The sequence below is a fragment of the Pinus tabuliformis genome, chromosome 6 (assembly GCF_031772625.1).
Source record: "Pinus tabuliformis cultivar Carrire ecotype Pingquan chromosome 6, CPIR1, whole genome shotgun sequence".
NCBI classification, from domain to species: Eukaryota; Viridiplantae; Streptophyta; class Pinopsida; order Pinales; family Pinaceae; genus Pinus; species Pinus tabuliformis.
The window spans coordinates 420,467,723-420,482,537 of record NC_142292.1 but is presented as its reverse complement, the minus strand read 5'-3'; the positions used below and the strand labels follow the sequence as shown (position 1 = coordinate 420,482,537).

Genomic DNA, 14,815 nt, shown 5'->3' with positions numbered 1-14,815 from the left:
AGTTCTAATGTAGGTGATTAGGTATTTTTTCGGCTACCTCCAAAGCAAGCTATTTATGAGAAGGAAATGTTGACAATACTACATGCACTTAAGAAATGGCGACTTTACCCAATGGGAAGACATTTCAAGGTAAAAATGGATTATGATAGTCTTAAATACCTTTTAGAACAAGTTTTATCTTTAGAAGAATAGAAAAAATGGGTCAAAAATATGTTGGGTTATGACTTTGACATCATCTATAGAAAAGGGAAGCAACATTTTGTTGCATATGCACTCTCAAGAAAGGATGAGGATGTGGAAGCATTGTTTTGTGTTATTTCTATTATCCAACCAGATTGGATAAACGAAGCAAGGGATGAATGGAAGAATGATGAAGAAGTGTGGCCACTCATTCAAAAGTTGCAAAAGATACCAATTCAAGCAATATTGCCAGAACTTGAAGAGGAAGGAAAAATCATATTGGAACCTGGAGCAGTCACAGAAACAAGAACCCGACAGCTACGAAATCGATCAATTCCAGAGTATCTCATCAAGTGGAAGAACTTACCCGCTGAAGATTCTACATGGGAGGACAAGAATTTTATACAGAAGCATCAAGAACTACTAAAGCGTTGAGGACAACACTTTTTGAAGGAGAGGGGCATGTTAGGCACCTATACTATTAGTGTAACCCCTTATTGTTATTAGTACAACCCCCTTATTGTATTGTGCTACCCATGTAGTCCCCATATTGTTATTATTGTGCCCTTACATTATTATTTTTATGTCGGCTCTGATTATATTATGACCCCTTAGACTCCTATATATCGAAAGGAGGTCTTGTCATTTATATCATCCAAGAATTGTTCATTTGTGTAATGTAAAGGAGGCTACCCCCTCGAAGGGACTGAATTCTAAGGTGTTGATCTATCTTTTCTATCTTTTTGTGAGCTGGTTTCATAACATTTCTAGCGAACAATCAATCACTATAGAAGCAAATTGTGCTAGCCTAGGAGTCTTCCCTCAATCTTTGTGCACGTTGCAGTCATAATTCCTAATCTTTTTTTCTCCGAGTGTTGAAACCTCTCACTCATGCGTGCAAGACATTCCTTTGTCTTCCTCCCTAGCAGATGGCTCATTCTTAGTGGATAGTGAAAACCCTCCTAGACCATTGTTGGAGAAAACTTCACTCTCCCTTAAAACTGCCTCTCTTTCATAGCGCATAGTGCAATTTTAGTCTGCAAGCCATCAACCCTTGTCCACTAAACTTCTTCATTGCACTAAGACTTGTCCTGCCTTGTCCCCTCAATGCATGGCTCTAACAAATAAACAATTTCATATAGTGAATAAATCTTACATGGTAGATTTCAATGATTAAAATGACAACTTTATTCTTAATCTCATTACAACAAAAATAAATTCAACCCTAACTAGTTGGGATCTAACGAATCAAGAATTTCATGTAGTAAAGTAAACTTACATGGTAGATCCCAATTATTTGCAATGAAAAATTTATTCTTGATCTTATTACAACATAGATAAATTCAATAGCACATATATATTTCCTTATCTGAGACAAAATTTGAACACATTCTGAGATTTCATAGAAATATAATGATACGATTTACCTGTAGCATATGAGAAAGCTATCTACATCTAGCACCCATCACTGGACAATAGTGTTATTGAGACACCATCTCATGGCATTAGAATCATGTAAATAGATAGTTTTATAGAGACACCTTGAAAGACTTATTTAACACTACCTTCAAGCTTCAAATTCATCAATTAATTTACTTTAGTAGCAAGTTGTAGTGAGTTTTCATTAAATACAACCCGACAAAAGCCATTTATGATAGCTGTCGTTGCCTTCTCTGGATTTATCCCCCTCTAGAAATAGAATAACTGATATTCCCCAATTTTTAAGGTACTTGATTCATGTTCAACATGGGCTATTGGGTTCTTCATGTGGAAAAGGTTGCAAATGTTAGATGTATAATGGAAACAAGCATGCAATTCAAGGTTGCTCCTAAAGTCTTTTTGATGAATTATAAAACACCATCTACCTAAAACATGATATATGGTAGTAACAAAAACTTACACAAGATCCCACTTAAGAATTCAAAATGTTTCAAATAGGAGATGTCTTAAGCAATACCAACTATTTAATTGCATAATCACACTAAAATAGACAAATCTTTAAAATGTTGAAATGTGTGAAAAAAATGGATTTGGAATATTATAGTTATGTCAGGGTAGATATATCTATGTAAAATGTAACTTCTATCTAAAACACGTAAATGTAACTTCTATATAATAAAAAAATGGAGTTCGAATATTATAGTTACGTGAAATGTAACTTCCATATAATATTCTAAATATCTTTTTTCCAGCCATTTAAGAGACTAACATTTTTTTTTATCTTCGGTTAATAACTTAATACTCCACCAAATATAGCATTGAATTAGTTCTTCACCAACCAAGGGTAAATTTTAAACCAATGCGAAAATGCTTACTCATTCCCCTGCCATATTTCTGATATTTTATTTTTGTGCAGATTTAACCTAGTGCAATGTAACTTCTACATATTTGACAATTTAAATGTAAAAAATTACCCATATTGAAGTTATACAATTAACATATGCACAATAAGATACAATTTGCATGAGTTATAAGTAATATGACGTTTACATGTTATATCAAGACAAAAAATTCCTCATCTCATTAACTCTTATCTTATAGTTGGTGATGGATATAGCCTTTTAAATTATGAGCCATCCTTGTCATATATTATATTTAATGATGGATATAGCTTTTAAAAGCATGAACCTTGATTTATATTTTATGTATGATCAATTTAAATGGAAGTGGTCATAATTTTATTCAATATTATCTTGTACAATTGGAAAGAAAATGATGTGGGGGTAGTGTTTCTAGTGATTTTCAAACTTGTTTTAATTACCTAAATTTAGCCTATTTAAAGTAAATAGTTGCACTGACCATCTTATCTTCAAGTCATTAACTTTGCTTGAGGGAATCTTCATGACATCCACCATCTTTGAAAAGTATGAAATATTAGTAGTACCTTGCACTAAATAGACAATGTTGGCATATAATCTTTTATTGTTGTTTTTTACTCTAAGTCACAAATTTATTGATATTTTATGATTCTTGGTTTCGATTTCCATGCTAAGACTTGATTCATCATGCATGCTAGGATATTTAGTTGTGCATGCATCATATTGCTCACTTCTAATTCTATTAAAAATAGAGAGTATTCACAATGAAATGTCGTGAGATGTGGGTGTCTATTTTACTCAATGATATGCTTGATTTTTTAACCCATTCCAATCCTACCACAATGAAATTAAGAGAGACAAGGACACAAGAAGGACTATCAATAAATGAAATTAGATACTTTAGAATGTAACTCAAATTGTACCTGAATGTAATGATAAGTATTTGCAGCTGCCTGGTCACCGATGAGCATTGAATCACACTGTGAAAAATTCCCTGCATTATGATAATTTGGTTGCACCTGCACTAATCTTCTGTAGTAGTTCCTTGACTTGCCTATAGATATAATTTTAGAAACAATCCCACTCCTACAATTCCTCCCTATATGGATCATATTTATCACCCTATATTGATAGTTATTTTTCAAGGAAACATAATAGAACTCTCCAATTGCATCATCTCCTTTCAAAACAATTCTTGAGTATTTCCAGGTGATTGTCGAACCAGTCTTTACTCAGGTCCACGAAATCCTAAATTTGTCTCCATCACACAAACCTCTTTTCGTAATAAAATTATAAATCTCATGTTTTCATTCCTCGTCCCTGACATACCAATTCTTTAAAGTGGAATACTTTATCATTCCTCCCTCGGTGCAATATAGATCCACTACTGTGTCATGGAGATGATTGGTGTCATAAAATGGTGCAATGTGTTGTCCCTTAAGAAACCAATTTCATGGCTGTTGAGAAATTGTGCTTAAGACATTGATTTTTATTATGTATGTCACTTATTTGTATAATGTAACCTCATGTGAAGGACCCGATGGACCTGAATTTTAATCCTTAATATTTAGCTGATATGAAAATCTCAAAATTCCATTTGATGCTGGACATAAATGCTATGTGAAGAATGTCTTGATAAATTAAAGATAATATGTTGTGTTTGACATGAACTATTATCTGTAACTTAGAGGTAATATAGAGGTAGGGGCTTTAAACATGGGAGCGCTCTTTTAAGGAATTTTAACTTTATTCACATAAGTAAACAAAGACCTACAACTTCATTACCATATTTAAAGAAAGGAAGAAACATAATGACACATAACAGAGAAATTACAAAATCATACCCAACACTGTGTGGAAAACTCCTAATTCTTTCATTAATCATCAATTTATCAGGTATACAATAATTTTGGACCTTTTTTCTATAATTTTGCCTCTTTTTATACATCATGGGACATTTGGGAACCACCAAAACTGTCAAACTGCTTAACTACCTTCTAACTGTCTAAAGTAAAAGTCATTACAAAATATTACATTAGAGGGTAAAAGACACCTCATTTTTCTCAAGAAATAAGATAACAAGAAGTAACAAAATTTAAAGTATGATTGGTGATTGCTGCTCACTGTTTGAATCTATGGCTTGAGTAGAAGGTCCTGCTGATGCATCCTTGGTCTTCTCTATCATCCATTCTTTGCACTTTCTCCATAATGGTACATTTGACTTTGGTGCTTCCTCTAACTTGTCAAGTGCTATTCTGCAAGTTGTAATCCTACTATAAGTAGGCTTATCTGTAAACAGAGTCTTCACCATCCAGAGAAGCTTAAAATCTTTGTTAAGGTAGTTTACAATGGTGGCTCCCTTTAATACTACTGTCTTTTCATACTAGTGTTATCAACTTTGCTCTTTGCCTCAACTAGAAAAGTCTCATATGTCTTCCATGGCAGCAAGTTTCCTTGTAGATCCCAGCAAGAAGGAAGTCCAGCTCTAACTCTTTTATCAAACGGGATGTTAAACTTGGAAACTGCTTCATTCATCTCATTTATCTTCTTCTCAACTGTATTCCTGTAAATATTTCTGACAATCATCTTATTGAAATCTATTGCACATAATGTTATGTCTGGCATGTCATGCTCCTTGAATTTTGCAATAGATTTAGAATTAATGAAATCTATCATCCTCTTTGCAAACTTTGATCTATCTAAATATTTTTGTTTATTTTTCATGACCACCTCTTCCATGTCTTCGGCTAGTGTTTTCTCTTTAGATATAATAACAAGAAATTCCTCAATGCCCTTGATAACCTCAATGACTTCATCCCATAGGATTTCCCTAGCTTGAATTAAGGAAATATTTCCCTTCATTTTCTCCTTTAGCCTTTTGATCTCATCTTCAACCCTTAGAAGATATTCCCTGTACTTCTTTGCATTTTCTTTCTCCCTTCTTGCTTCTTCTTCACTCAAATTCAACAACTTGCAAGCTGTTTCCCATTATCTTTGGGCTTTCTTTACATCATACTCAACCATTTTAAGCTCTATTCCCAACTGTAAAACTTGTGCTATTGGATCATATGTGTTGGCTGGCATTACTATTCTACAAACATGAGTGTCTACCTATCGTTGCAGCTTGTCTAGAGATTCTTTAAGTAAAGAAACTTCTTCAATTTTCTGCAACACATCCTGTAGGAGCTTTTCCTTTTCATTTTCCACTTCATCTATCCCTGCAGCAATGGGATGCTCACCTGTAGGTAGATTCAACTTCTTTTTCAAAACCCCAATCTATGACTTAGCAAATTGCAATAATTTCTTAAAAGCAGGTTGGTCATTAGGATTGACACGTATTTTTATGATAATTTTCTTCAGCTCATCCACCTATGTATTCAAAGCTCTGGAGTTGGCTTTCTCCAATTTTAGCTGCTGAATTACCTTATTTAGCATTTTTTCTGCCTTAACAACTGCTGCATTTGTTTTATGTAGATCATTTACGATCAATTGCCCAGTTTGCATGTGCAAATTGATCTTGTCAAGAATTGGAAGCTTGTGAGTGTCAACAGTTAAATTCATATTCTTGAAATTACTAGTGGACCCCACTGATATTTCAGTAGGATGAGAAAAATAAATTTTAAGCTGGCTCCTCTCCGAATCCATAGCAGATAGCAATCTAGTTTTTTCAAGAGCAACTTGAGACTCAGCTTGAGCCTCCATATTTAACTTTACCTTCTGATTTCTCTCAACTATCTGAGAAAACATACTTTGAATTAAAGGAACCTCATCATGAACAGGTTCTCTGGAAGATGGGGAAGCTGGGGCACCTTATGTTTCTCCTAACTGAATCACTAAACCAAGTTGTGTTGAAGACATTGCATCATGAAGCTTGGTCCTTTTTGTTGCTTCAAACTCTTCCTCATCCAGATCAATAATTTCTTCTCTAGCCCTCTTAACACCTTTTTCTGTAATGCCAAGGGTTTCAATATCTGTCCCCTGAGTGTTTTGTAAACCTCCATTTGCTAATTTCTCTGTTTCAGGTCTACTTTCATGTACAAAGGCTAAATATCCATTCTCCAGCCTTCTCTTTGAAATAATTTGATGAGGGTCATAAGCCCACTCAACCACCTGTAAAAGACACATGTCATTCAACAATCTCTCAACCTCTTGGGCAGCCTGTCTGGTATTCACAATGAAGGGTCCCACTGCTTTAGGTAACTTAAAGAAATAACCTTTCTTCATAGGAACAAAATGAACTTGATCTACATTCAAGCTCTGCCTGATAAATTCAAGGGCAAAAAACCTCATTGGCACAAATTTTGGTAACCTGTAAGGCTTGACAGAGGCTCCATAAAGCCTAATCTCTGCATGCTCTTCAAAGATGAACCAATCTCCACATCTCACATCCTTACTCAATTGAAGAAATTCTTGAGCTTTAGGAAGAAAAGTTGGGGGTAGGGTTCCATTCAAGATTTTATAAGCCACTGGAAGGAATAAAGAAGTAAACTCAAATAAACCACTATCTCCTGGATCACCCCTTATCAAGTCTGTCTAGAATACCACTGACTACTTCTTTTTATTGATATCAACAACATTTAGTCCCAAATCTGAAAAATGTTCAACATTCTGGTACATAAATAAATAAGTAATAACTGAAGGAAATTTGAAGGACCCAGTGAGAGGCAAAGTCATAAATTGGGTATTGATAGTATCTACCCAGAATGCTGGAATGTATAGTACTATCTCTGGCTTCATCATTAAGGAGAAAAATCCTAGCACAAATTTATCAACCTGTTTGGAGTCTTCTTTTCCTAGTGTTATCACAAAATCTGACCCTGATAGGCTGCTGATCAAGTAGAATCTGAGTAACTCTTTCAAACCAATCTTTTGGTTGAGGCTTAGGCTCCTCAACCTGAGAGGTCTCTCTCAATAGGTTTAAGATTTTTTATTAATGATTAGATGGCTAACTCTAGGAACAAAAATGGACAAATGTATAACTGGTTTATTGGTTGAATCAAAGATTAACAAACATCTATTGGGCTATGGAGTCAAGATAGTCTTCAACAAAAAAACATGATCAACAAAACATGGAAGTCAAGGCTCTTAGAGTTTAGGTTTATAAGTAAAACAGTAACACAGTGAATCAACACCGTTTACAAGCATGTGAAGGAAGTTAAAGCATTTCCCAATGAATTCTAAGTATCATAAGCTCATACCACTACAAATAAGTAATTGAAAAAGGCCATAAGAACATCAAACACATAAACTCCTTGTGAATCTTGAGTAGTCAAACTGATCTCTGTATTAAGTTTGAAAAACCATAGTTTCTTACAATAACACAACTTTCTTTTTCTAATGAAATTACCAACCCCTCTGTACATCGAATTTTACATACTTATAGGCATCTAGCCTTTACAACAAGTCTTCCAAGTGGCTAGACCATTAGACTTTACATCTGACACCAAATCTAACTACTAACTAGATTCATAAAACTAGGACTGACACCTATTCGAATTAAGAGTTAGAGTCCTACTATGACTCAAACACCTAATTATTACATTTAAACCAAACTGATCCAAATCTTCCTCGAAAGGAATCCTATCTTTTAACCATCCTAGCCATCAACCAAACATTAATATTTTGACTGTCTTTGTGAAGTTATTTTTCCTATCATTAAGGAGATATCAGTTTGATGACCTGATACATGTAGACTAGTGTCTTCAAAGTCTTCCTTTAACTGAATATCTCCACTTGTCAAATGACTGATCTGATACTCTTTGTCATGCTTTGATATGGGACTGCTTTAAGTATGTTTTACCTTTCTCCCTCTACCCAACACTAATGATGAAATCTAACCTTGTTGTCAAAACTCTGTTTTGAGCTATGAAAATAGCCTGTTCTTGTAGTGCAGCTTTTATACCACTGTAAAACACTTCTTTGACCATTCTTTATTCTACTTTTCAATTTGAGTCTTCATCTGTGATCTTAATATTTCCATCAGTAACACTAAAATTTGAAAACCAGCAGCCTTTACCTCCCAAATACATCCATAAAATGCCCAAAATTCACCTTCAGCAGTTTCATAGCGCACTACGAAACTGCTGTGTATGCTCCCTTTAACACAGTTTTCAAAAATTTACAGTTTGAAGATATTTAACATTCTTCAAGGATTGGTGTCAACATAAAAAAGCATAACAACTTGACCTTTAAAAGTGTTTTTCCTCAAAATTTGGTCTTCACCTTAATGAAAGACTGACCTATAAATTTATCATTTTTTGCACTGTTTTTATCTGAAAAATAGGTGTTGAGAAAGAGATTATATCTTTTGATCCCTGATAGCTGTTACAAAAATGGAGGAGGTCTTTGTAGATAAGAATGTTCATAAGAAAAACCTCTCTCATTTTTTTGAAAACTAGCTTCAGTTGTCCGGAATTTGCATTATAAAATCATGTATAAAACAGGAAAAATTCTAAATTCTGAAAGTAGGTCTCAAAGGAAACTCCGAATCTCCGAATTGGTAGCACCTGGGAGAAATTTGAAAGAGGTTTTTGTTCCTTGTTATGTTCTTAGAAAACAACTCCTTTAGATTTTTGAAATTCATCTTCATTTGACTTAAAATTCCTTTTGAAACCAACAGCTCAAAATAGTCCAAGAAACACACAAATCCCCTTGCAGCTCCTGGTAGAAATACATGTAACATGTTTGGATGAAATCTGGTGTGAAGCTGAGGTCGTCCATGATCTGTTAAAGCTCTATAGGCTCCTATCCAAACACATAGCCTTCTTTTCATGCTTTCATCTTCATGGCAATTTCCCTTTATAACCCAAACTGCCCTCTGAAAAATATGATAGCTGTAAAGAACTTTTTGGACAGCAAGTTGTTTGTCACAAAGTTAACTTTTCAAAGGTGGCAACTAACTAATACATGCAAAGGTTGAAATTTAAATGATAGAGAGGAGATTGGGTAACTTGTTTATGGAATGATATTCGAATGTGGAGAGAAAGGTGAGAAAATGAGGGAGTGGAAAGCAACAACCACTTCATCAACCAATAAAATTAACTTTGCTTTTCCTGAAAAAGAAGGCTGTACTCCTGAGCTGCTATCTCTTAATCCTTGATAGTTGTTACAAAAATGGAGGAGGTTTTTGTAGATAAGAATATTTTTTAAAAAAACCTCTTTTAGTTTTCAAAATGAGTTTTCAATTGCTCAGGAACCCCCTTGGAAGTTGACTACTAAAAATAGAAAAACAGGGTTTTTGCCTCATAATGCGCTACGAAGTTAGCTTGTTTTCGTAGTGCAAATCACCTTTTTTGAACTAGATGCACTATGAAACTACGGATTCCTGTATGATTGCAAAAATTTAACCCTAAACTTAATGGAATGACTTCTAAATGGAAAATGTGACCTATTTGACCATGAAGTGAACCTAAAGGACTTTATTTGGAAATGAAAGATGACATTTTAAGACTTCAGACCATATCACTTACCCTTTTATCAAGACTAAAATGACTTTTTGATCTCCTTGAAATCATGAGCAAAAGAAGAGTTGACACAATGATGTTTTTGAAAATTTTTGGGTGATAACACCTAGAATCTTAGAAATTACTTGCAAAATAGGTCTTATGTCAACAACAAATATTTCTAAAGGGAAGAGATTCCCATCTAGGGAGAATTGACCAGATTTAGGAGCCAGGAAAGAGGTGACATGAGAAAGTTCCTAAGGGAACATGTTATCATAATATGAAATCAAAGATTCTTCAGTAAAGGTGGTGTAAGTTCCAGACACAGGGTAATTCAAAGCTTGGTGTACTAATTGTGAGGTTACTTGAAAAACAATCTCCCATGATTGATTCATTACAAAACACTTCTTGGGGTACATTGCTGAGGCTAGCCATTGAATAAATTCAGGGAATACATGAGTTCTGGGGACAAAAGCAGCTAAAACACCAAACCTAACCATTGCCATGAATATGGGAGACTTTTTATGGTTCAGAATGACTTCTTGATATAGTGAAAGATGCTTAATTGTGCATAGGGTATCAGAAATATTACGTTCAACATCCATTAATGGGGTATGGATGACTGAGGAAGAACTTACTTGTTTGGCCATGGTGTTTATAGATAACAGTTGTTGGTGACAACTATTGATTACAGTTATCGGGGTAGTTGCTGGCTCAGACTGCTGAACTAGATGCAAGGTTGCTTAGTACTAAAAACAAAAGACTAATGCAACGGGGTTTTACTTTTCTTTTATATATATGATAAACAAAAATGAAGGGAAATCCTGTAATTAATGTAAGTAATTAATGGAGTGGCAGATGAGGTGACGACGTACAGTGGATGAGGTGGACAGTAATGAATGAGGGTGGAAAATGACGTGCAGGAGATGAGATGGAGTGAAGGGATGGGCGTGGCCTGCTGTGGGAGTAGGGAGTGTACGGGAGGTTCATCGGGCTTGAACCCTTGCAACGATCTCAGGTCATAGATCTTCGTCAAATACCATGACGTCATGGTCAACTACGGGGTTGAGGCTAAGTTATAACTCGTGCTCGTTGTTCCCCTGCAGAGCGCTTTACCCGCCTCTTGAGCCCTCGCTTGATTATATCTTATGATACCGCTCGAACTTTAGTATATGGGTCAGGGCCTCGCCTTATATCGGATTTGAATGCTGTCAACAGTATAAAATAAATCATTGTTTTCAGACTTTCAAAACTTTCTTTTGATTTTTTAAACATAATTTATTTTTGTGATAATTTTGAAAATGAAATTTAAATGACAATGGATGCTAAAACACAGTGCATCCTTCAATATATGTCATGTTAAGGCCTGGATCTACCTCAGGCTAAAGGAAGGTAGGTCTAAGGTAACATCAAACCATGCTTAACCTGATAGCTAGCCCTACCAAGTCGAGAGATGGCTCTCTCCTTGTCAATCTCAATTAGGATATTGGCAATTAGGGCTTGAGATGACTGAATTTAATGTAGATTTTAGGCTAGGTATAGTAGCTCAGTGTTTTTGGTTTGATTTTTAGGTTTTGGTTGTTGGATCAATTGGAGAAGACAGATTGGGTCTAGGAAATCAACTCAGAGATACAATCATGTTCTGTGGAGCGAGGTAGACAAGGGTTTATGTACTAGAAATGGATTAATATGGTAGATTAAGACAGCTGAGGAGTTGAGGAGGGCATAAAGAAACTATGAATCCTCTTCAAATAGTTGAAAACATTGAAAACCAAATGCATTCCCAAGACAAAGCACAACAGTGTATTTTGTCCATTCACCTTAATTCATTTAGTTTTAGAAGAGAAATATGGATTTGGATACATATAAAACATAAGAAAAGCACATTACAAAGAAGAAACAATACATAAACTCACTATCACAAGAATCCCACAAAAATAGCTGTGAAACCTGGTTTTATTCCTTCCCAAATTGCTGATACAAATGTTCAATGAGTGCCACCACTTCCACCAAAGTCCAACATTTAAAAATGACTAAGAAATTACATAATATAGGTAAGCGAACCACTCATGCTAGCTATCAGGGTCGAATCCATGAGAAAAGGAGTGGTTTCAACCATATCTAAACTAGGAACACAAAAATAGGCAGTGGAACAGCTTGCCTCTAAAACTTAGGAAATCAATTCATTACAGCTCAAAACCACTTGGAACTTGATGTATCTACCCTATGAGGTGATTTTCATATATACTTACATCAAATACATCATTTACCATGCACACATTCACCTAAACAAGAATAAAAGTCAGCCACTGAAGAAACTAGGCGAAATTTTGAGTTTTAGGCAAAATTGACAAAATTTGCCTAATGCGCAGTGCCACTTTATGGAAGATTTTGGAGGCCTTCCACTCATCCAAATCAGGCCCAAGATAGCTTGTTGGAACGCTCTACCTGTCTAGTTTCTGGAACACTTTTAATTTTCTGATTTGGAGTTGATTTACCCCTTCAAACATCAATGCTCCCAAGACTACTTCCTGTGGGTCCAAAAAGTGGCAGAGAGGGCATTTTTTGAGTGTTTTTTGCCCTTTTGGTGGCCCATATCTTCTCCAAAATTGATGAAACTTTTTGGGTTTTCTTATGTTTTGATTCTGAATCCAAATATATAAGCCATTTTTCAGTAGGATGCACCAATTCAATGCTCAGTGCCACCGCTAGAATTTCCTATGTTGCAAAATTTAATGCGCAGTGCCCTTTTGTAGACCGATTTTGGAGGCCTTGACGGTGTCAAAATTGGGTGCGGGATAGCTCATTGGAAAGCTTATTGAGTCTAATTTCCAAAACATCTTGAATTTTTTAATTTGGAGTTCATCTGCTCTGTCAAATCTCAAATCGCCCAAGACTGGTCAAAATGTGCAAAACGAGGCTACCTAAATGCAGAGTGCTGTTGAAGTCAACTTTTGAAGGTCTTCCTCAAATCGAAATTGAGCTCATGATATCTCATTGGAAATATATTTGTTTCTAGTTATCATTTCGCTCATCCATAAAGTCATTTGGCCAACCAATCTAGGAGAAAGCTTGATTTTCCCAAGGCCACTCCAAAGGTGCAGCAACCCTCCTAAGGAAATGTTATGTTTGAAACTTCTCTAAAGCCATGACACCTGTGTAAAAAGTGAAGGAGGTTTTTTTTCCTTGGACTATTATGGACAAAAACCCCTCTCAATTTTTCCAAATTCATTTTTTCTTTCTCAAAAACATAATTTGAATAAAACCTATCCCGATGTGTGGAACAGGGGATTTGTTGAAATAAAGTGAAATGAAAGGGATAACAGGCTTCTAAATTCTTGAGAAATTTTTTGGAAGTAGGGAGGGATGTTAGGAAGTAGGGGAAAGTGAAATTTCAAATGTTGAGTGAGAGGAAGGGGTTCAAAAGGGAAAAACACAGGCCTGGCCTAGAAAATTGTCAAATTGTAGCAAGAAGCTAGGGTTTGTGGGAAAATGATGAATTTGAGGGATATCCATGATGGGAAGTGCTTAAGAAGGTACATTAAGGATAGGGGAAGGTGAATGAGCATCAAGATACAAGTTTTGTTGAAGATTTTACCATCCAAGAGAAATTACCTTCAAAACCCTAGGAGAGGGAAATGAGCCTTACCCAGTACAACTGAAACACGAACAAGGTGTAAAATGACCCATTGGAACCTAAAATGATGATGAAAACTCTCTGAATGATGGTACACTCAGCTGAATGGTGACATGAACCGACACTTGGAAAACTTTGGAAAGAGTGAAAACAAACCCTAGACCTAATACCTAGTGACCAAATTTTACTTGAAGATTCACTGAAATGACAAAATTTGACTTTGACACCCTAAGACCACTTTGCAAGAGCATATTTGATCATTGGTGGAAGGTTTCAAAGACTGACACTAACGTGTCATAGAACTCCTCTCACCTCACATAACTCCTCTCATCTACAACAATAAGAGTTCTCTCAAATTGCCTAGTCTCCATCTCATTCATATTGAAATAAGTGGACATTTCCATGGGTGATAAAGTGTGCTCGGGGATTTAATATAAAGAGTTATCACTAAAAGAAAATTCAATTCAGCATAATAGTTATCAACGGGAGGAATAACCTAGCCAAGCTACTTCCTAACTAGATCAAGATACTCCCGAATTACCTCTTATAATGAACAAAAGATAACCTCAAGTACCTATAGAGTCTACCTATGCATGGTAGCAATGAAAACACTGTCACAAACAACATCTACAACAATGTTGGTCAATCTCTTCTTATAATCAAGGGCATGCCCAACTTTTGATAAGTATCAAGCAGGTCAAGGTTCACCTCATCCAGGCTCCTCTTCTTCTTCTAATCTCTCTATTTAGATTCAGAATAATAACAAAGGTCTTGGAAATTGATGGGTGGGTAAAAGTTATCAAACCATTTGGTTTCTTCCATTTTTAATCATTATCTGTAAGCATTGAGTATAAATTGCAAAAGCCATTCAGGTTCCTTCTTTTTAGCTGAAATTAACCTAAGCTTTGGAGAGTTGTAAGGTTTAATGGATCTAAGTATATTCTACTTAAAATATAGTAACATGGTTTAAAATTGTAAGCATTGAGATCAGAATCTAAGGATGAAACAAAAATGATTTTGTGTTATGATTACAAGAAATTTTAATTTCATGTAGCAAAGTTTGAGGAAGGTCTAGTATTTTCATCCTACCAGAAAATTTGTTTGCATCACTCGAGCCCTTTGAATTTGGGCATGGTAGAGTCCATTACACAAACAATCAACTGCTAAAAAAAGGTGAAAAGAAAAAAAAAAAAATCACGCATTCTTACCCTAGAAAAGTTAGGGAGGAGCGAAATCAT

General features: G+C 35.3%; 1 pseudogene; it reads right to left on the bottom strand.

Moving 5' to 3' along the window:
* Window positions 1-1,731: 1,731 nt before the first annotated feature.
* LOC149259098 (iron-sulfur cluster assembly SufBD family protein ABCI8, chloroplastic-like) overlaps window positions 1,732-14,815 on the bottom strand; it is a 32,651-nt pseudogene continuing 19,567 nt past the window's right edge.